Genomic DNA, 23,845 nt, shown 5'->3' with positions numbered 1-23,845 from the left:
ATCAATTAACTCCAATCTGGCAAATACTTTTGATCCACTCCAATTTGCCTATCTGACCAACAGATTCAAGTTAGGTGCCATAACACTTATCCTTCATTCCACCCCAGAACATCTGGACACCAATAACAGCGACCGAAGAATCCTATTCATTGACGACAGTTCAGCCTTCAACACGACTATACACTCGAGACTGATTTCTAAACATATAATTTCGGACGAAGCCCCACTCTCTCCAACTGGATCTTCGGTATCCTGACGCACAGGCCACAATCAATGAAGATGGGAGACAATATTTCATCCTCCATAAAACTCAACAGTGTAGTCTCCCTCGGGGTGAGTTCTCATTCCCCTACTCTGCTCACTGTATTCAATGTATACCCAAGACAGCGTCCCCAAATACCAGACTAATGCCATTCACAAGTTAACTGATAACAGCACCATGGTCTTTATAATGTCAGACAGCGACAACCCGGACAACAGACGGGAGGCGGAAGACCTGGAAAATGGACCACTGAGAACAATCTTGCTCTCAACGCCTGCAAAAGGAACTCATAATTGACTTTCGGCGGGACGATACTCATGCTCCTCCGACCCCAGCCCCCAAACACACATATCACATATCAGCAGCACAGATGTGGAACGAGTGGAGAGAGTCAACTTGTCAACTTCCTGGTAGTGGTCATCCACAACAAGCTTTCTTCGACTGTTCACGTGGATGCACTGGTTACAAAGGCCCAACAACGTCTCTTCTTCCTGAGGCAGCTGAGGAAATTTGGCATGACGGCGTGTACACCTTTGCCACCTTTTATAGGTGCGCCATCGAGAACATTCTCTGGATGTATTACCTGATATGGCGGCTGTACTATTCAATATTGGAGACAGTTGCAGAGAGTGGTGAACTTGTCCTGGATAATCACAAAGGCCACACTCTTTTCTCATGAATCCATCTGCCAGGGTTGCTGTCTAGGAAAGCCTACTAGTATTGTTAAAGATCCATCCCACCCTGGCAATAATTTTTCTACAAACTCCACCAAAAAGGAGGTTGCAGGAGAAGTTATAGAAGCCTGATCACACGCACAGGCCGGTTTTACAGCAGATTCTACCCGACTGCTGTTAGAATGCTGAATGGACTCGCAAACTCGTCAAATTCGCCTGTACATGTGTTTTTGTGTTTGCCGCTGTTCACCTGTTATTTAATATCTATGCTCCTTAACTACTTGATATGCCTGTATTGCTCGGAAGACAAAGATTTTCACTGTGCGTCGGTACACATGACAATAAATTCAATTCTATTCAGGAACATCTCTGGATGTTCTGATGTACAGTCATCGTATGCCAGACATTTGGATGGTCAGTCCTGACACTTTGCACCACTGTCATTTCCGAATGTTGCCTCTGTCTCCAAGGCATGTCCTGAGACGTTGTGTCTTTGTTAGTCAATTAGTACTCAGGGACTGCATCAATGCCAGATAGTCAACACAGAGACCATGCTCATCTTAATACGGTTACACTTGAACGAGTGCCACATTATCAATAGGCCATCTAAAGGTAGCCCATCTTTGTCAGTTTTGAGCGTATAAGCAAAGCAGAGTCATATTGAGCTGGTGCCTCATTGAAATGGGCTCAGAACTGAGACGGTGTAACACCATTATTGGTCAGTAATGACTGTTTTCGATTCATTGGTCAGCTGAGCGTGGAGCTGAATAGGCAGCATTTATTGCCCATCCCTAAATTTCACAGAGGCTGGTTAAGAGTCAACAAAACTACTGTGGTCTGAATGCACAGGTAAGGATGGCAGGTTCCTTCCATGAAAGGTATTAGTGATCCAGACAGGATTTTACCCGCGATCCATAATGGATTAATGCTCACCATTAGACTCTTACTTACAGACGTTTTATTTAATTCAAACTGTACTGCTTGCTATGATGTGATGAGAACCCAGCTCGCCAGGACATTATATGGGCATTTGGATCGACAGTCTAGCGATAATACTACTAGGCCATGTCTGCTCTTTCAGAAGCTACGTACTGAGGTAGAACCTTGTTATCGGAAATGCAGTCCAATGTGTGTGTCTAATTGTCAGTGGGTCTATTCTGAGGCGAACATTCTAATTCTACTCGATAAGAGGGAGTGCTCCTGGATAAAAGGGAATGTGCTGCATTCTTAGAACAGGTGGAGTGTCCGAACTGAGTGAGTATCTGATTTCTGGACAGTCAGCCTTGAGGAATTCATTCATTGTCAGGGAACGTGTACTGAAGGCGGGCCTGATAATCGCAGGATCCTTTCTGACGCAGATACTCAATGTAAGCGAGTCAGAATTAAGATAGTGGAGGTCGGTGTTGAGCATTGTCAGAAGATCAGAATGAGTGAATGCTTCATTGTCATGATTTGGAGATGCCGGTGTTGGACTGTGGTGTACAAAATTAAAAATCACAGGTTATACTCCAACAGGTTTAATTGGAAGCACGCTAGCTTTCGGAGTGCTGCTCCTTCATCAGTTGGGTTGTGAAAGAGCGTTGCTACGAAAGCTCGCGTACGTAAACTGGTGCTGGGTGGTTTTTCATCTTGCTTCATTGTCGAATATCAGTTCTGAGGCAGTAGTTATTGTCGGATTGTCAGTCCTGAGAATGTGACTCATTGTTCGGAGGAAGTGAGTCAGGATCGAGGAATGGCCTGACCATCACCGGGTCAGTATACAGAGAGGGCCTCATTATTACAGGCACACTACTGAGCAAGGGCCAAACAGTTATGTCTGAAAATTTAACCAATTTCAGTGGATCAGTTCAGAGGGAGTGCCTCACTGCCAGAGGTCACACTCTCAATGCTGAACTAAGTGACTCCTGATAAAAAGAGAATTTGAAGCAGGAATTGGAAATGAAAGAATTGGTACAAAGAAGTGGAACCCGAATGGGAGAATAGTTGCAGGAACGGCAAAAGGGAAACCTATACAATGAACTATACCAGAAAATTGGAATATGACACCACAAGGTCAGAGAATGTCAACAATATCTGGCGGAATTGAGGTCGGGTTTCAGGAAATGTTGAACATGCTAAATTGCCCATAATGTTCATGGATGTGTAGGTTAGTTGCATACATCAGTGGTAAATGCAGACTAATGAGTTAGGGGAATAGGTCTGTGTGGGCTACTCGTTAGATGGTTGCTGAGGACGTGAAGGGCTAATGGGCCTGTTTACACACTGCAGGTTCGCTATATTATATGTTTCAAGTTCAAAATATAAAAAGAAAAATTGGTGATGGGCAAAATAATTGGTAGATTTGAGTCAGGACATCAGCAAACAATAGAGTTGGTTGGTGTCAGGTTAAAAATAATTGGGAGAAAGGGTGGACATTGCTAAATGGGAGATTTCGCTGCACAATGCCAGTACGTTAGAAACTTGGTAAAAATTGCCAAATATATGAAGAGTTAAGTAGACCAAATAGGAGCGTTGGTGCGTTTCATCAATAAAGGTAGGATTTGTGCAGGTGTATTACTGTGGAAATTCGATGCATGGCATGTCGAAATTCAGGCATTCTTGCAGTGGACAGCTAAATGGGATAATTGTTGTTCAGAAATACGAAATGGAAGAGTTGGTGCACATGTAACTGAATTAGAGAACTCAGGCATGGCACCAGTAATTGTGAGAATTGACGAGGGCATCCCTATGTGGTAGAATTGGGTTAGGACATCAGTAAATGGATAAATAAGCATAGTGGTATGCGTCAGTGTGATAATTGATGGGCATAAGCAAATTGTAGATTTTGAGCACACTGCCAGCATCGTCGAGTACAAAATGCAGAAGCGCTAATATATTAATGAACTGAAGCAGAGCATGTCTAAATGGAAGAATATGAACTGGGAATAAGTAAAAAGGAAAAATGTTGCTAACATCTGTAAACTGGGGATTTGCTTCAGCACACCAGTAAACCAAAATAAATGTTGAGCTGGGTACCAAAACGTGGAAGAAGTGGATCAAAGAACTATTGAAATGAATACAACACCAAAAGAATGAGATGCAGGGCATCTATAATTGGAGAGGTCATGTAGGTGCCATTAGACTCTAAGTGGGATAATTGCGGCACAATAATTCTCAAAGGAAAAGTTGGTGCAATTCCAAGATTTGTGCAGGTTTGGTAAATGGGAGGATTGGTGTGAAGCAGTGGTGCATTAAATCGAGTAACAGTGGTGTACAGCATGGAAACAGACCATTCGGTCCAACACAGACATGCCTAAATTTAAGACTTTTGGCAGCACACCACAAAATTGGAGAATTATTGCAAGGAACTACTGAATGGAATAATTGCGCTACAGCTTGTTTAAATAAGAAAATTTGGACCAGAGTATTAGATAATTGGAGAAATCCTGCAGTGTAGCAGTAAATGGGAAAATTGGAGAAGAACAATACTGAATGGGAGAATTAGAGTAGGGTCCGAATGGGGAAGTTGGCCTAGGGCACTCTCTCAGTTCTCAGACAATCCCGTATCACGAACTTCTGACAAGTAACTCCCACAGGACTGAATCTCAGACAATAAGACAATCCTTCACTTCTGACCCTCCGCCAAGGATGCATTGTCTTAGCATTACTCCTCTGTCAGTTGTTCAGAACCTCAGTACTGACCCTCGAATTGTGTAGCACCCCCTCATTTCTGACCCTATTACAAATTGGAACTGACTGAGCATTAACCCGCATTTACTAATATACTCAGTGCCTCAGTGTAACCAGGTCAGAATTGAGGACTCCTGCAGCTTTCGGGAGTGAGAACAGAGGCAGTACTGAATGAGTACTTCCTTTTCAGAGAGTCAAACCTAAGGAAGTGTCTAATTTGCAGAGTTTCTGTCTGGAACCAGCTCTGTAAGTATTTCCACTCGATCATAGGGTCTGTCCCGGCGAGTACTGGAATGGCACTCCTGAACCATTCACTCTTGGTTAGAGGTTCAGAAGTAACTGAGTGCATCATTATCAGAGGGTAAGTTTGAGGCAGTATCTCTGTCAGAGGGTCAATATTTCGGGATGTTCTCAGAGTCATAAGGTCAGAATGGAGGGATTGCATTCGTAACAAAGTGTAAATACTCAGCCAGTACCTCTTTATAAAATTCATGCACTTTTAAACAGGCCATGAAGCCCAACTAAATCCACACGGGCCCTTTGAAGAATAAACTACCTTGTCATTTAGGCGAGCCCATTTCATATGTTAACCCCTCACTATTACTGTTGAAAAGTGTGGTGCTGGAAAAACACAGCAGGCCAGGCAGCATCCGAGGAGCAGTATAATCGACGTTTTCTGCATAAACCCTTCTTCAGGAATGAGGCGGTTGCCAAGCAGGCTGAGATACAGGATAGGGGGAGGAACTTTGGGTGAGGGGCGCTGGGAGTACGATAGGTGAAAGGAGGTGAGGGTGAGGGTGATAGGCCAGAGGGGGGTGTGGACGGAGAGGTCGGGAAGAATATTGCAGGTCAAGAGGGCGGTGCTGAATCCGGCGGTTAGGATTGAGATGAGGTGGGGAGGGGAAATTGGAAAGCTGGAGAAGTCTACATTCATCCTGTGGGGTTGGAGGGTTCCTAGGCGGAAGATGAGGCGCTCTTCCACCAGGCGTCGTGTGATCAGGGTCTGGCGATGGAGGAGGCCAAGGACCTGCATGTCCTTGGCGGAGTGGAAGGGCGAGTTAAAGTGTTCAGCAACGGGGCGGTTGTGTCTGTTGGTGCGGGTGTCCTCGAGGTATTCCCTGAAACGTTCCGAAAGTAGGCAGCCTTTCTCTCCAAGGTAGAGGAGACCACATTGGGTGCAAGGGATACAGCAAATGATGTGTCTGGAGGTGCAGGTGAATTTGCGATGGATACTCTCATTGGGGCCTTGGAGGGAGGTGAGGAGGAGGTATGGGCGCAGGTTTTGCACTTCTTGCGGTTGCAGTGGAAGGTGCTGGGAGTGGAGGTGGGGTTGTTGGGGGGTGTGGACCTGACGAGGGAGTTGTGGAGGGAGTGGCCTCTTCAGAACGCTGATGCGGTGGGGAGGGAAATACAACCCTGGTGGTGGGGTCTGTGTGGAGGTGGCGGAAATGACGGTGGATGATAAAATATATCCGGACCTTGGTGGGGTGGAATGTGAGGACCAGTGGGCTCTGTCCTGGTGGCGATTGGAGGTGCGGGATTCAAGGGCGGAGGTGTGAGAAGTGGAGGAGATGCGGTCGAGAGCATTGTCGACCACGTCAGAGGGGGAATTGCGATCTTTGAAGAAGGAGGCCATTTGGGTTGTTCGGTAGTTGAATTCCCTTACTATTACATCTAATCACCACATCCTACAAATAATGTTTAATTTAGCATGGACAATTCATTTTACTTGTATATCTTTCGATTGTAGGAGGAAACCGGAGCTCACAGACGAAACCTGTGCAGACACGGGAGAATGTGCAGAACTCCACAGCCATTCGCCTGACCCTGGAATCGAACCAGGGCCTCTGGCGCTGTGAGGCAGAAATGCGAACCACAGAAGGTCAGTGTCGAATACTTGCAGCACTGTCAGAGGATCTTGACTGAAGGAAGGCCTTATTGTCAACATGACGATGATGTAGGGCAAGAGACCTTTTGTTAGATGATCAACACTGATGAAATGCCTTGTGGTAATGGGATCAAATTAAGTTTTTGCCTCATGATTAGAGATCAGCACTAAGGTATTTCAGTTCTGTCAGAGGTCAGTACTGAGGGAGGGCCTTTTCCTCAGATGGTCAAGTTGATCTATTGCCTCGTAAAAACTGGGGCAGAATTGAAAGAGTGCTAGACATTTCTAGGATCAGTATTGAGGTCATGCAGCACTTGCAAACATGCAGTAGTGAGTGAATGTCTTTTGGTCAAACGCTCGACATGTGGCAGCGTTCTTTGGCAGAAGCTGAACACCCATGGTGTTGACCCACAAACAGGGCGACAATCCCTTACAATTAGTACTTCAACAGTGCAGAGCTCCCTCAGTGATGACACTGTGAAAACGCAACACTCTGACCCTTCTGAACCATCTCACGATTGTCCCTCCGACAGTGCGGCACTCTCTTAAATTTCCAACAGTGCAGCTCTCCCTCAGTAGTGATGATTGAATAGGTTGGCAGTTCCTCAATTTTGTCCCTCCGACAGTAGAGTGTTCCATCCATCTCCGTAAAGGCACCAACCCCTCAATCATGACACTGACAGAGAACAGACGTGTCAGTGCTGAATAGCAGCTTTGTATTTCGATTCGCGGTCTATACTGGATTGAGGGCCTCATTTTCAGAGGGTGAACATTGAGATATTGAAGCAATGTCCGAGCACCAGTACTCAGGCACTGCAACACTTTATATAGAGTTAAAGCATTGGCACTGCATAAATGGCAGAGCTTCAATACTGAGGCATTTCCTAACATTATGGCTGACAGCATTGACTGAGTGCCAAACCAGTACAGGGTCAGTACTGGAATGCTACATCACAGTCAGCAGGTCAATTGTCGAGAAGTGCCACCGTTTCAGAGGATCAAAAATGAGCAGTGCCTCTTTGTCTGCGATTTAACAGTGAGGCAGTGTCCCATTGTAAGGGGAACAGAACTAAAGGGGTGTAATATGTTTACATCATGCCTCTTGAGGTAGAGTAGGACTGACAGTCCAGAATAAGAGACTCATTATCAGACCATCAAGACTGTGGAACGCCTTTATGTCGGAGATGCATTTCTAAGAGTGTGCCTCTCAGCATTTATTAAGAATTTACGCCTCCATCAGACGTTTCTTACTGAGGAGGAAAATTTCAAGACTAGAGTCGAATAATAATTTGTTGCTTAATCGGGTAGATCAATGGCAGATTATCACACAATGACTGACTCCCTCAAGACTGAACCTCTTAATGTGTGTTCCTTCCTCTTCTCTGATGCACGTACTGGAGGAGAGCCTCATTTTCAGAAAATCAGATTTGTGGAAGTCCCTCATTGTCAGGCCATCAGAATGTGGTGAGGACCACGAATTTTGACAGTCAGTCCTGGGATTTTGCACCACCGTCACATGGTCAATTCAGAGGAAATGCCGCAATGTTAGAGATCAATCCTAAGGTGACTACTTTTTGTCAGTCAGTGCTGAGCGATTGCATTACTGGTAGAGGGTGAATACAGGATGCTTCTCTTAATACGGTCAGATGTGACCGAGTGCCAAATTGTTAAATGGCAGTCCTGAGGTAGCCTATCTTTGTCTGTTCTGAATATAATAGTATAACTGAGTTTGACTGAACCGGTGTCTCATTATGTTGGATTAACAACGGAGAGGGTGCATCACAATTAGAGAAATGGTAAATGTTATTGTGGTTCTCTCAGACAGTATGTCCTGATGGAATGCCAAAATGTCAGAGATTTATTACTGAGACTGATCTCATTGTCAGAGGTCTGTTGAGAGGGATTGTCTCATTGTAATGGGGCCAGAATTAAGGGAGTGCTACTCAATTAGAGGGTCAGTACTGAGATATCGCAGCGCAGTCAAAGGATCATATTTGAGTCATCGTGTCAATGTCAGACGCGCAGTTTGCACACGTGCTTCTGGATAGGGGTCAGAAATAATGTAGCGATTCATAGTCAGAGGGTCAGTTCTGAGGCAGCAGTCGTTGCTGGAATGTCAGTCCTGAGAATGAGTGTTACTGTTCTGAGGGAGAGTATCATTATGAGAGGATAAAATTAAGCCGATGTTTCACTTTAATTGCGTCAGAATTGAGTGAGCGACACACTTTAAAAGGTTAAATACTGAGACAGTGGTACTCTCTTAAGCAGGCAGTAAAGAACAAAGCGACATTGGCAGAGTGACAATACTGAGAGAAGGCTTATCAGTCAGAGGGTCAGTACTGATGGAGTAACATTTTGTCAGTGGGTCATACCTGAAGCTGTACCACATTTTTGGAGTTTCAATTCTGAAGGAGGAATAGTAAGATATGCTCTGGACTGAGCCATTGCCTTTTGCGGGGTGTTTGTGCGGCTAGAATGGTGGGTGGGGACAGAAATGGGCCGGTACTCCAGTATTGCAGCTCGTTCAGAGGGTCAGTACTGATGTCGTGCAGCATTGTCGCATGCGCAGAACTGTTGGAGTGCATTACTTTTCGTGGGTCAATAGTCAGGTAGTATTGTGGTATTCAAGCTCTGTCAGAGGGTTAGTCCTGAGTTGATGCAGCACAGTCAGAAGGTTAGAACTCTGGAAGTGCACTATTATCAGAGGGTTATTGCTCAGACAGCACTGAGGTATTCCAGCTCTATCAGAGTGTTAGTATTGAGGTGTTGCAGAACAGCCAGATGGTAGAACTGTGGGGGTGAATTATTGTCAGTTAGTATTCCGGCAGTTCCTCATTAGAATGTGATCAGAATTGAGGGAGTGACACATGATCACAAGTTCAACAAACAGGTATTGCAGCATGAGCGTCAGTATGAGGGAGTCCTTCATTGACAGACAGGCAACACTGAGCCAGTGCGTCATTGTCCTGAGCTGGTGCAGACCCGTAGGGGACCCGTAGTGAGCAAGCAAACATTCAGAAGTTCAGTCCTTAGGGAGCGATGGATTAATGTGCTTCAGTTTTGAAGCAGTAACTGGAGCTAAGTGCCGCAGGGACAATACTGAGGCAGTGCCTCATTCGAAGTGGCCAAAATCGAGGTTGTGGCACACATTCAGGGTCAGTTCTGAAAAAGAACAAAGAACAAAGGACATAGGAAATTTGCAGTTCAGGTTCAGGCCCTGTCGCTTTCCAAGCCTAAGCCTATACAAATGTACTGTCAAAACCTGTCGGTCAATTCCTAAGTATCTGGATCCCTCTGCTCCCCATCTACTCATGCATCTGTCCAGACGCATCTTAAATGAATCTACCGTGCCTGCCTCTGCCACTTCTGCTGGCAAAGCATTCCAAACACCGACGATCCTATGTGTGAAGTGCTCGCCGCGTGTATCCTCCTTAAATATTCGACCTCTCACCTTGAAAGCGTGACCTCTCGTTACTGAATCGTTCACGCTGGGAAAAAGCTTATCTGTATCCACTCTGTCTCTCCCCTTTATGATTTTGTAAACCTCAATCAGGATCCAACCCCCGACAATCTCCTTTTTTGTAATGAAAATAAACGTAACCTACTCAAACTTTCTTCATATATAACACCTTCCGTTCCAGGCAACATCCGCGTAAACCTTCTCTGCACCTTCTCCAAAGTGTCCACATCCTTCTGGAAATGTGTGCACCAGAACTGTGCACAATATTCTAAATTCGGCCGAATCAATGTCTTGGACAATTTTAACATGACTTACGAGGTTTTATGCTCAATACCCCGTCCAATAAAGGCAAACATAATATATGCCTTCTTGTCCAATCTATCCACATTGTATCTTTAGGGTACAATGGATCTGCACTCTCAGATCTCTCTGTCGATCAACTTTCCCCAAGGCTCTTTCGTTTTTTGTATATTCTGCTCTAGAATTAGTCTTGCCTAAATGCATCGCCTTATATTTGTCTGGATTGAAATCCATTTGCCACTTTTTCGCCCAAGATTCAAGTCTACTTATATACTCCTGCGTTCTCTGACAGTCCATTGTACATTCTGCTACTCCACCGATCTTCGTGTCATTTGCAAATTTGCTGATCAATTATCCGTGATATGGCCAACAGTCGCCCCAACACTCAACCCTGTTGATCACCACTGTTCACCTTTCTTCATTACGAGGAACTCCCTTCAGCTCCTACTCTGTTTCCTTTCGCTCAACCAGTTCTTCATTCACCTTACGAGAACACGCTACACACCATGTGACTTCAATTTCACCATTAGTCCACCAGAGGTAACCTTATCAAACGCCTGATACAAGTCCATATATATAACATCAACAGCCCTTCCTTCATCTATCAACATTGTCACTTCCTCAAAGAAATGTATTAAGTTTGTCAGGTTCGTTGGCCCCAGCACAAAACCATGTTGCCTTGCACTGATAAACCCTTTCTTTTCTAAATGTAAATACATCCTATCCCTCAACCGTGTTAAATATGATCTGCTGTCTCAATATAACATGGTCAGAATTGGGCGAGTGCAGCACGATTTTAGGATCAGTGGGAGACGGTTAATACTGACCCATGAGTCTCATTTAAATAGGGTCGAAGTGAGGGATTGCGACAGTGCCAGAGATTCAGACATCCCTCGCCAGCAACATTCCCATCACCGATGTCAGGCTCGCTGGTCTGGCGTTACACAGAATATCCCTACGACCATTCTTGTTCAGGAGGACAACGTGAGCTAACTACCACTCCTCCAGCTCTTCACCTGTAGTTAAGAATGCCACAAAGATATCTGTCACGGCCCAAGCTATTTCATCTCTAGACTCCCTCAGCAACCTGGCACACATTGCATCCGGCCCTGCGGATTTGTCCACCTTAAGATCCTCAAGCCTCCCCATCCCGTCTTCGCTACTTATGTCAACGTGTTTCAGTCCTACCAAACTTCCATCTCTAATCTTAAGATTCATCATGTTCCTCTCTTCAGTAAACACTGATGCAAAGTAATCATTCAGAATCTCACCCAAACTCTCAGGTTCGACACACAGTCTTCCTTCATTAACCTTTCGTGGACCAACTCTTTCTCTACTTGGTTTGGTATTCTCCTTCATTCTGGTTCCAAAACTATTTCATGACCGCTTTTATAACGCTTGATTCCTCGTTTAAGACTTGTGCTACTCTTCCGATATTCATCCAGGGTCCGTTCTGCTCTTGGCTGTCTAGACCTGATGTATACTTCCCTTTTCCTCTTGGCTCGTCGTAAAATTCATCCTGTAATCCACTGTTCATGAATCTTGTCCTTCCTACCCTTTGCTTTTAACGGGTCATGCCTATCCAGCACAATCTTTAATCTATATTTAAAAACCTCCGACATCTCAAATGTGGGCTTCCCTTAAAATAGCTGCATCCAATAAACACTTCCGAGGGCCTGCATAATTATTGAAATAATTGGCCTTGGTCAAGTTTAGTACTGTTCCCTTACGACTACTCTCTCCTTTATCTACGTGTATTCTAAAAGATACAGAATTGTGGTCACTGATCCCAAGGTAATCCCACGCCACAAATTCTACAACCTTTCCTGGCTCATTCCCCAGTCCCAAGTCCATTATGGCTTCTTCCCTCGTCGGACTATTGACATACTGCCATTGAAAACTCTCCTGGACGCTTCTTACAATTTCTAAACCATCCAGATTCTGGCGCTAAGTGTTTCCCAGTCAATGTTGGGAGAACAAAATCTCCCATTACCACTACACTATTGTCTCAACATCTTTCCATAACCTGTTTACGTATTTGCTCCTCTACCTCACGCTCACTGTGGGGAGGCCTCTTTTTGTAACAAGTGCCCTTGTTGATAGGGTCAGCACTGAGGGAGCACATTATAGCCAGCTTATCTGTACTAAAGGAGAGCCTCATGTTCGGTTGTTCAATACTGAGCGAGTGCCTGACGATTCTGCAACTGCCTCAATACAAACACGCCCACAATTCTAACACCTGAGGCACTGCAACAGCATTGAACCTCTACCAAATTAGATACTCCTTCACAACTGAACCTCCTGCATTTAGTCGCTGCCTCAGAACCTACCTATTGACAGTAACGCACTCTCACATATCTGACCATCTGACTCCGAAGCACAAACCTCCGTGTTGAAGATCTGATGGTGCAGCAAGACCTCCTCTAATTCTGTAGCATTCTCTCAGTTCGGACCTCTTTTCAATGGTCCAGTGCCTCAGCATTGACACTCTCAGAAATGGGTATTGCCTCAGAACTGAATCTCTGACACTGTCACAATCCCTCACTTCGACCCTATTTAAATGAGACTCATGGGTCAGTAGTAGCCGTCTACGACTGATCCTAAAATCGTGCTGCACCCGCTCAATTATGACCATGTTATATTGAGACAGCAGTTCACATTGACCACGGTTATTAACGGTATCCATCATTTCTGACCGTCTGACAATGAGACACCTTTTCGAAACGTGTAGAATAAAGACAACTTTGACCCCTTACAATAAGAAACTGCCTCAGAACGGACCTTCTGACAATGAGGCTCTGCCTCATTCCTACCCATCTGATAATGAGGACTTCACACAGAACTGATCCTCTGACAGTGCAGCATACCATAGGACAAACTTTTTTAATGTGTAACTCGTTCAATTCTTGACATCCTTATAATAATGCACTGTGTCAGTGTTGTACCTCCGATAATACAGCATTCCCAAATATCACAGTCTGGGAAAGAGCTTCAATACCTCAGCCCTCACCTTCTAAACATATTACTCTCCCACAGTTCTGATCACAATGCATTGAGGTACCGCTTCTGATATAATCTGCTAACAATGTGGAATGCTTTGGAATGAATGTATGACAAGAAGGCACATCATCGTTTTGAACCTCTGCTAACGAGGGCTTGCAAAACCCAATACTGACCATGCAATTTTGATGCACATTCTCAACTCTCCCTCACAGTGAGGCAATGCGTGAGGACTGACCTTCTAAAAATGTGGCGGTCCCTTAGAAAACATTCCCTGGCAATGGGCCACTGCCACATTGCGGACAGTCTGACAATGACTCACGCAATCAGGACTGACCCTCTGATAGAACTGCAGGGTTGGAATACAACGACGTAATGCCTCTGTATTTATCAATTTCATTTTACACTGCACTATTTTTCCCATTATCTGAGATATTGAAGCAATGACTTTCAGAACTGTGGGAATGCATCATTGTCAAATGTTCAATACTGAGGTATTGCCTTGTTATGAGAGTTAAAGAACTGAGGGAGTCGCTCATAATGTCGTACTGCAACAATAAATGAGAGAACTGGTAACTGTAAATCGGAGCATTTGGACAGGATAATACAGAATGGGAGAATTAGAGCAGAGCACACCCAAATGGGAGATCAATAAATGGGAAAATTGTGTAGGGCAGCAGTTAACGCGGATCTTTTTCACGTTATCAAAAAAAGTGGAAAATATGTGTGGGATGCCAGTAATGGAGAGGATTGGAGCAGAGCATGTGGTTTGGGAGAACACGAGCAGGTAATCAGTAAATAAGAGAAATGTTGCAAAACAAGTAATCAAGTGGAGATGTTAATCCACGATTTCTTTAAAAAAATGTGAGAAGTACACGATTACCTGGAAGATGTGCAATACGGTGCAAATAATGGGGTAATTTTGCAGTTCACCAGATGGAGGATTTGTGCTGGATTGGTGAATGTTAGGATTGGTGGAAAACAAGGGAGCCCGAAGTAGAGTCATGGAGATGTACAACACGAAACCACTCTTCAATTCAACTCGTTCATATCTAAACTTTAAAATTCTGGCAGCGTACCACTGAAAGGGAGGATCGTTGCAGGGGATTGTTAAATGAAATAATTGTGCTCGAGCTTTCTGAATTTGAGAATTTGGAGCAGGACATCAGCTAATGGGAGGATTGTTACAATACAACAGTAAATGAGTTAATTGGGATAAGGCAATAATGAATGGGAAATTTGGAGTAGAACACCTCTGAATGGAAGAATTGGGCTGTGGTAAGCTCAGGTAATTCTTTAACAATTCTATAACACTCACTCTGTGACAAGTCACTGCCACAGGACTGAAACACTCACAGTAATATGCTTCTTCATTTCTGACTATCTGGCAAAGAAACACTCCCTCGGTACTAACCTTCTGACAGTTTCCGTATCTTATTCAGCACATTGTTTCGGCCACTTTTGGAATATTGCGTGCAATTATGTTCTCTTTACTATTGGAAAAATATTGTGAAACTTGAATGGTTTCGGAAAAGATTTATAAGAAAATTGGCAGAGTTGAGGGTTTGAGCTCCAGGGAGGTGCTAATTAGGCTGGGCCTCTTTTCTCTGGTGAATCAGATGCTGTGGGTTGACCTAACATAAATTTATAAAATCATGACGGGCATGGAGAGGATAAATAGACAAGGTACATCAAAATTCATGTACATCCTGTCCCTCAGGATTCCCTCCAGCAGCTTGCCCATCACCGCAGTCAGGCTCACTGGTCTATAGGTCCCTGGCTTGTACTTACAACCCTTTATAAACTCTGGCATCAGGATACGCAGCCTCCAGTCTTCCGACACCTCACCTGTGACTATCAATAATCCAAAGATCTCAACAAGAGGGCCAGCAATCACTTCTCTGGCTTCCTACAGAGTTCTCGGCTACACCTGATCAGGTCCTGGGGATTTATCCAACTTCACTCGTTTCAAGACATCCAGCACTTCCTCCTCTGTAATATGGACATTTTGCAAGATGTCACCATCTATTTCCCTATCGCTTCTATCTTCCATATCCTTTTCCACGGTATGTACTGATGCAAAATAGTCATTTATTATCTCCCCCATTTTCTGCGGCTCCGCACAAAGTCCACCTTGTCGATCTTTGAGGGGGCCTATTCTCTCCCTAGTTAATTCTATTTTCCAAAGCTATCGCCTGTCCCCTTTTGCCCCCTGGTTTCCCTCTTAAGTATACTCCTACTTCCTGTATAGACTTCTAACTATTCACTCGATCTATCCTGTCTATACCTTAATTATGCTTCCTTCCTTTTGTTAATCAAACCCTCAATTAATTTTGTCATCCAGCATCTCCTATACCTGCCATCCGTTTCTTTCACCCTAACAGGAATATACTTTCTCTGCATTCTCGTTATCTCATTTCTGAAGCCTTCCCATTTCCCAGACGTCTCTTTACCTGTGAATTTCTGCCCCCAATCAGTTTTCAAAAGTTCTTGCCTAATACGGTCAAAAGTTGTCTTTCTCCAATTTAGAACTTCAACGTTTAGACCTGGTCTATCCTTTTCCATCATTATTTTAAATCTAATTGATTTGTGGTCTCTGGCCCCAAAGTGCTCCCCCACTGACAGCTCATTCGCCTTCCCTGCCTTATTCCAAAGAGTCAATTAAGTTTTGCACCTTCTGTAGTCGGTACATCCACATACTGAGTCAGAAAATTGTCTTGTACACACTTAACAAATTCGTCTCCATCAAACCCTTAACATTATGGTAGTCCCAGTCTATATTTACTTATCAATAAAGGTACCATTTATAGAGCGCTATTTTCAGGCAGTGTTCCTTCATGCTGGTAGCTTGGCATTTTTCATCGCAACATTTTAATTTTCCCGTGTCTTATAATCCCAAAGCATCGGATTGTGAAAATGGCTTTTAAGATTGTCAATAAACTGAATTCAAATTGGATTGATGTTTGGTGTTTTCGACGAATAACTTAAACATATTGTCCTAATTCTAATCGTTTTTTGTCGTTTCCAGGGAACCATAGCTACCTCGGTAGCTGGAGCACATGTTACATTGTATCTTTTTGAAGAACATTTGATGCTGTCAGTTAGTTTGTGCATGCTTTTAACTTTATTAAAGGTAGTGTACATCCATATCTTGATGACAGCAGTACCAGTTGATAGCCTTGATATTGTGGATATAGAATTATAGATCCTGTTCCTGCAACAGACAATATGAGTAGTCACAAATAGATGCTACCCTTATCAAGCAAATCTCAACAGTTACCATGGAATCATCTCAACAGGCACCAAAAGTTAAAAGACGTTTTTAAGTAAGAAAATGCACACGGAAAATCCTGTCTGCTTGTTCGTCACAGAGCTAGAATATCCAAGATGCATTACACCGATGCAGGTATGTCTTACGTTAGTTGGTTATTCAGTGCAGCAAAGCTGCCAACGTGGAAACGTACTGGTTACCACCGCTGTCCCACAGTGTCAGAGACCTTCGTTAAAGTCCAAAACAAGGAACCATCTGCAAATGTTTATTTTTTATGTTCTCTCTATATGTGTTTGGGCTGCCCCTGCCAATCCAAACGTGTGTGGATTTTCCATGCTAAATTGTATAATCGGACAGTTAATTATGCGCATAAGCTATGGAAAATGTTGGATTATAAAGGGGCGGGTCTGTGTCGAATACATCTCAGTGGGTCGTGTGGAATTGATAAGGCAAATACTCCGCTTCCACACTGTAAGATTCTATTCACCACTAATTGGTGCTTGAGATACCTGACGAGATGACCAATTCTGCTGTCATCCTTCTGAAGTTTAACATTACCTAAGATGCTACGACGTAACTATGATGGTGACAAAGCAACATATTTAAGAGGAGCCACTTTGCTGATTTTCCGACATGCCCATGTGAATGGTTATTATCGGAGGACGTTTCACGATATTGATGGATGCTATGAGGATGTCGCTAATTTACCCAAAGACTTAAGCAATCTTTATAAATGACACTACTAGATTAATTGATTTAATCAAATGTCTCCAATGGGTAGCGTTTTGGGAAGGACCGGAAGAAATATCTTCACAAAGACTTATGATCCGTCATTTTGTTATGTAAGAAAATTATTCACTACCTTTTTTTGTTAATAATCATTCTTTTCGTCACTTTGCCCTTATTGAACAGACTGCACCATGAAACTTAAGCTGGGGCATAAACAATCTCCCTGGATAATCATAAGATAATCGTCAGCATTATGATTTCAGACGTTATTGTCAATGGGTGATCATATCACTCACTGTCATCAACTCAGTGATAAAGGAAATTTCAAGTTTATGTTTCAATGCCCAGGTACTGATTAAGAAACTTTTCGGCTGAATTTCAGTACCAATTCCACAATTTATTGCAGATTGCACATCAATTGTTCAGAAGGTGATTTGATAATCCACCATTAAAATTGCACACTATAATATTTAAGACAGGAAAACTGATTATGTCTTTCTCCAGAACAAGTATTCCGTGCTAAAGTGTTGAAATTGTGACTGAGTATCCAAATAAAAACATGAATTCGGATAATATGTCGCGTTAGTATTGTTTCAAATACTAAAATGGAGCTTCGATACTCAATGGCATGATTCAAGGACAGTTGAAGAAATGGATAAATACGAAAATAATACTTGGAGCTCAAATATTACTTGCAAACCCTAAGTCAGGTTTGGTTTACTTCCACATGGCTAAGGGCCAATTGCGGTGATTGGCAACGGGTATGGATAAGAGCAGAGAGTAAACTGGGAAAATAAAAGGAAAGGAAAGGATTATTGTAAAACATAGCTGGCAGTAGAAAATACGCTTGCAGGAACAATAGACTATATGGATAACAACAAAATTGATATTTCTAAAAAAATAGTAAATGTAGATTCGATAATTAACCTATTGAGGAATAAAACGGGAATAATGACGAGTGACACAGGGCATCAGCATTGCACAGTATGTCAGGTGTGTACAGAAATCCAGAAAGTGTAGGACAGATGGTGAAAACAGTTAACATTGAAGGGAAACAGGCTCTGTTGTGAACGTGAAAACAACAATCTGGAATTGACAAGAAAGTAAATGATATGGTGCTTAATGAAGAGCAGCGTTGCATTTAATCTGTATGACACAAACATGTTAAAATGCATTCTTTTTAGCTGTAAATTTCAGAATTTCTCCGAGCTGGACTTCTATGCAACAAGCTTGAATAAATTTACCTTGTTGCACTCTCCACAGTCCTAAAGATACGATCTTTGCAAAATCCCCTGTCAGTGGGTCATGTCATTTCAGATTGTGCTCGAGCATTATTCTGCTTCTGTTGATGGAATGTAAGAGCTGAACACTTACTCTGTTGACTCTACATGTAAAGCACTAAATGCGGTAAAATGAGCGCATAGAAGCATGACAGAATACAGCAAAAAAAATAAACAATTGTGTCGGATTGTGTTGATCAAAAGGAACGTTTCAGAGACACCTTGGCATATCATGAGGGAAGGAAGCAGGCGAGCAGCTGATTAGGTTATCTCATACTTGTGGCAATGAATCTGCATGATCTCCTCGTACTTGTTGGCGTTTATGGTGGATGACGTAGGGGAAATGGAGAGTTCTGTAAAATAGAATGGGCCTAAGAGGAATCACAAAGATTTGATTCACCAAGTGTAAAACACAAATCAGATTAAATTTTAATTTTACCAAATAGGTAATTACACTAATGGTGTTTATGCGTCAGAAGAAACAGGTCTCAGATGTTCTGCTTTGGAGATCGATGTTAACAGCATCCAGAACCGAACCTTCACAATCACTCAGGAGATTCCGTTGTTGTTTAATCCATCCACGTGAATCACAACTTCCCTTTTCACACAACTTGCTGGTACATGATCACTCTGCATCATTGGGTGCCTGCTTTACAATGACGTGGGATCATTTCCAAAATTTAGTCCTATCGATGCAAATTTGAATTAAAAATTTAATCTGTAATGTCAATGATGTTACTGCAGCAGCGTGTAATAATGTAGGTCTAAACGACGCAATGTTTCTGATTTATTCCTTGGTGCAACCGGCAAATCCTTCAACTGTGTTTCTTAATGAATAGATGACCGAGTAAATCTCTTTCTACACTCTGACAAGATGAACAGATCCTCTCCAGTGTGAAGTTGCTGGCGGCTATACGGATTGGATGAGCAACTGAATACAGACCCAGAGCAGGAGGCAGCTGGCTTGCTCCCCTGGCTTGTTAAGAATGTTTGAGTGTTTGCGTTGTGCCATGAGGTTGCACATCATGGTGAAGTATGATGCCGCTGTTGCTCAGGGAAAGAATGAAGTGAAATTGTGTCTTGTAGACACTATAAAAAAAGTTCAATGACATATAGTGAGCACTGAAAGGGCATGAACGGAAATAGAAGCAAATCTCAACAATGGTGCAGTACCACAACTACGGTAAAAGGAATTTCAGAGACAACAGGACAAAACGGGAGGGAAGGAAGCGTCAGAGATAGCTGACCAGATTGTTTCATTCTTCATCGCAAAGTCCCTCTATGAATCCCTCAAACTTGTTGGAGGTAAGGATGGAGGATATAGGTACATACAGACTCGTTTAAAAATCTGCATTGCACAGATTTGATGCAGACTGTATACATCATTTATTTTAGATAAAATTGATTTTTTAAAGCTGGAAAAGACAACCAGACTAGAGACATTTATAGACATTACCAGAAACAGGTCTCAGTAAGTTTATTGTGGAAACAAATGTCAACTGCCTCAAAATTCTATGCTTACAAACAGAAAGTGACCGAATTATCGTTCATTAAATGTTGAAGAAACAGATAATCCTTGCTAATACACTGGGCAGGGAGGCAGTTTCTATCAGGTACGAACTTGAACATGTGCAACGATTTTCCAAAACCGAGTCCTCCACAGACACAATTACATTTAATTTCTAGAATAAGAACACTTTCAATATAGCATGATTTAAGAACATCTTTGCAAGCATCCAAAGATCAATATGCATTGATTGGGGTGAGCAAGAGAAAGCATAAACATGTAGCTGTGGTTATTTGTAAACTTTCTGGTGTCTCAGTGGCTGGAGTGACCGAATAAACGTCGATCATCGCATGGGGTAAGTGAATGGTATTTTTCCGATGTGAATTGACTGTTGTGTTTGAAGTTTCAATGTCTGATAGAGCTCCCTGCCCACAATGAGAAGAAGTGAAGGGCGTGTCCCCAGTTTGACTGCGATGGTGAGTTTCTTGCTTGGATGGGTAAAGAAGTAACTTCCCCAGATTCCCACAATTCAATGGTTTCACAAAAGTGTGAGTGTTTGGACATTTCAGATGAATTATTCCAAAAGTTGCCAGATGCAGATCAAGGGGTTCCCTTCCTTGGAAGTGGTGCTTTCGCCTTCAATGTACAAAATCCTGAGTCGGCATGATTGTGATAAAGAGTGACTGTAAGGTGCGGATGTAGTTTCATTTTGAATTGTCTAACTAAAATTCGTCCTTTCAAAACATAAAATGAGCATAGCAGTGAGGGAAAAAAACATGAACGTTCACACTTTATAAAATACAAGAAAAAAAGTTGATCATTTGTAAGCTGATACTTGGGAGATAAAAGGCAACGTAATGCCAGCATACATTTCATTAAAATCTCTGCAATGCAAACAGAGGCCAGTCGGGCCGTCGAATATTCACTGATCCTCTGAAGATTATACCACACAAACCCAGGACCCCCACCACACTCTGTCCATAACTCGACATTTCGCACGGCCGATCTGCCTACTCTGACCATCCCTGGACTGTGTGATGACACCAGGGAAACCCACACTGATATGGACAAAAAGAAACTCTACACAGTCAAGCATGAACCCTCCCCTAGAATTAATTACAGTTTCGTGGTACTGCATGCAGCTGTGAAGACCACTGTGCGACATTCCTCACCATTTTAACTCAAAATGGGTTAAAAGGCTTAGTAGAAATAAATGTTATGAAAACATTAAAATTGTATATGTAAAAGACTCCTTAAACCTCTCTGACTTCCTCCTGTTTCCATGTTCACTGAACTGGCATCTTTTACAATACTGTTTCGTATTGGTTTTCTGTTCCTCCATGATAAATTTTCATATGCCTGAAAATACAAGTTGGGTTTCAAATATATCCAGATTGCGATATAAATGCCCACTCGTGTTTGCAAACATACATACATAAAAGTTAGTTTATAATTACAGCCTAACAATTGTCAAAAAGTCAACATCATGTGAGCACCATCAGCACTTGCATGGCAGTGGTTCACGTGGCTCATTCTCGAAGGCTCGACCGACATCTCAGAAGCGAGGTCTTCTTCTCCAACTTTGCCTATATATGAGATTAAAGCTTTATTCAGAATGAAACCGTCAGTGCAACAGGATGAAACAATTCGATAGAAATAAATGTTATAAAATCAGCCTAATCAACACTGACTCGGCAGTGACCATTAGAAATCCCCATGTACATCATAATTTCATTCACTTGACAATCGCGTATTAAAAAACACAAGATCCCTCTGCATTGAAATTCCTCCAGATTTCAACACAGCAGCTTCTCCGTCATTTTCACTCCAGAGAAAACTGCTGCACAAACAAAACACCTAACAAGCAGCTGTCACCACCATCAGAATCTAAGAAGCACTCAGCCATATTCTGGGGCTGACAGATGCAGGAAGGATATGGAGAATTGATATTATCAGACAATTACATACAGACACAGATTGCCCGGGGGCACAGTTCTTTCAAGCAGTCAGCAACATGGAACCAGGGAAACAACCACAAACAGGAGGAGGAGCACGGACAGAGCCAGACTTGATATTCCTAACACAACTGTCATCCAGAGCTTCTGAGTTTATCGAGTTCACTGAGTTAACGACAAACTGGCAGCTTGGTCAACCTTGATCCATACCAACCAAGTTGCGACATCGTCCAATAAGTGTTTTTGTGGAACCAGATTGTGGGAGGTGAGTGATTTTTCTGCATTGTGCCATGTCTCAGATAGTTAATCCATTCCCTCACCTATTGTCCTGTAGACACAATATGTGGGTGGCTGTTGGGTTTTCTTTTGCATCACTAATCTGGGCAGGTAGAATGCAGATAGCGAATTTTCTAGCTGTAGACAGTATTTGTCTTTATCCAGGTGGTCCCTTCTCGGTAATTCTGACGTTCTCCGGTTGTCTCTGGATGTCTATTTATCGCAGTAGTTCTTTTAAACTTTCCTACTCCTCGCAGAAACAGTAATAAGCCATTCCATACGTTCTACAATTCCACCGGATCATGGACGATAATCAAACTCAATTCAACTCAATTCCTCTTCTCTCGACATATCCTTTGATCAGTTCAGCCGTCCGAACTACATATCTAAATCTTCCTGAGAAACAATCTTTTTTTTTAGTCAACTGTTTGCTGTGATAGAGAAGTTCAAAGCTCCCAGTGTCATGGTCAAAACAAAATCTTCTTTTTCACCTTTCTTCTATCACGCCGTTTGATCATAGCTTAAAATGCTCTTGATCATGAAGATATAGTGTTCGTGTGAATAGTTTGAGGTAGGAAAACTGTATTTAATCCGGTGGACACCCGAACGTCAAAGAAACCCACAGAGGTGAAATCCACTGATACGAGCCAAGAGAGATAGAGGGGGAGAGAGAGAGGACACAGGGGAGTCAAATTCCCAGAAGGTGTTGCTGGAACCAAACAACTGATGTGTCTTTTTTCAAAGGCATCGTACTGATTGGAGACAAAATAACAGATATCAGAAAATGTTGAAAGACGATGGGAATTTTCTTATTTGTTTTTGAGCAGTAACTCATCAGAAACTGATTTAAAGAAACATAAAATTATCAAGATCGGCAGGATGCACAGCTATCCACGGAAAACTCCAAGGATTGGCTTAACAACTCGGCTATGACATTGGTAGCGAGATAATTTCATCTCATCTTTCGAAATATATTTCATCTGTTGGTATTTTCTAAGTTTCTCGCTGATTGTATATGCTTTGCCTTGAGGATTGCTGACATCCCATCCACATCTCAGCCAAACACGTTAGTTAACTCTTTACTTCTCCAGAAGCATTTTCTTGATTTGGTAAAGTGAGCCCTTTCTTTGTAAACTTCTTCAGCTCTTTTACGGATAATTCTCTTTGTTTACTTGCAACCCTCGCCTTGACCACAACCTGAACCATTCAGCTTGTTTCTCTCAGAACGGAAATGGATGCATTCAGAGTACACAGGAGAGAGAAGAAAGCGCTTCGGCCAATCGAGTGTGAACCAGTTAAAAAAACAACTAAACTGCTTTAAGAACGTTTACAGCATTTGGCACATTGCCTTGAATACCTCGGTATCGCATGTATTTACCGAAACGCTTCTCAAATGTTGTGATGATTTCTGCATCTACAACAAATACAAAAAGTGTGTTCCAGATTCCCATCACTCTCCAGAATAAAAACATCATTGTACTCCAAATCTTCTACCCATTACTTCAGCCAGGCCCCTGGACATTCATGCATTCACCATGAGGAAAAAATCATTCTGAGTCTCCTGTCTATGTCTG

The sequence above is a fragment of the Chiloscyllium punctatum genome, chromosome 17, assembly GCF_047496795.1.
Source record: "Chiloscyllium punctatum isolate Juve2018m chromosome 17, sChiPun1.3, whole genome shotgun sequence".
In the NCBI taxonomy this organism is placed as follows: Eukaryota; Metazoa; Chordata; class Chondrichthyes; order Orectolobiformes; family Hemiscylliidae; genus Chiloscyllium; species Chiloscyllium punctatum.
This window is presented reverse-complemented; position numbering follows the sequence as displayed.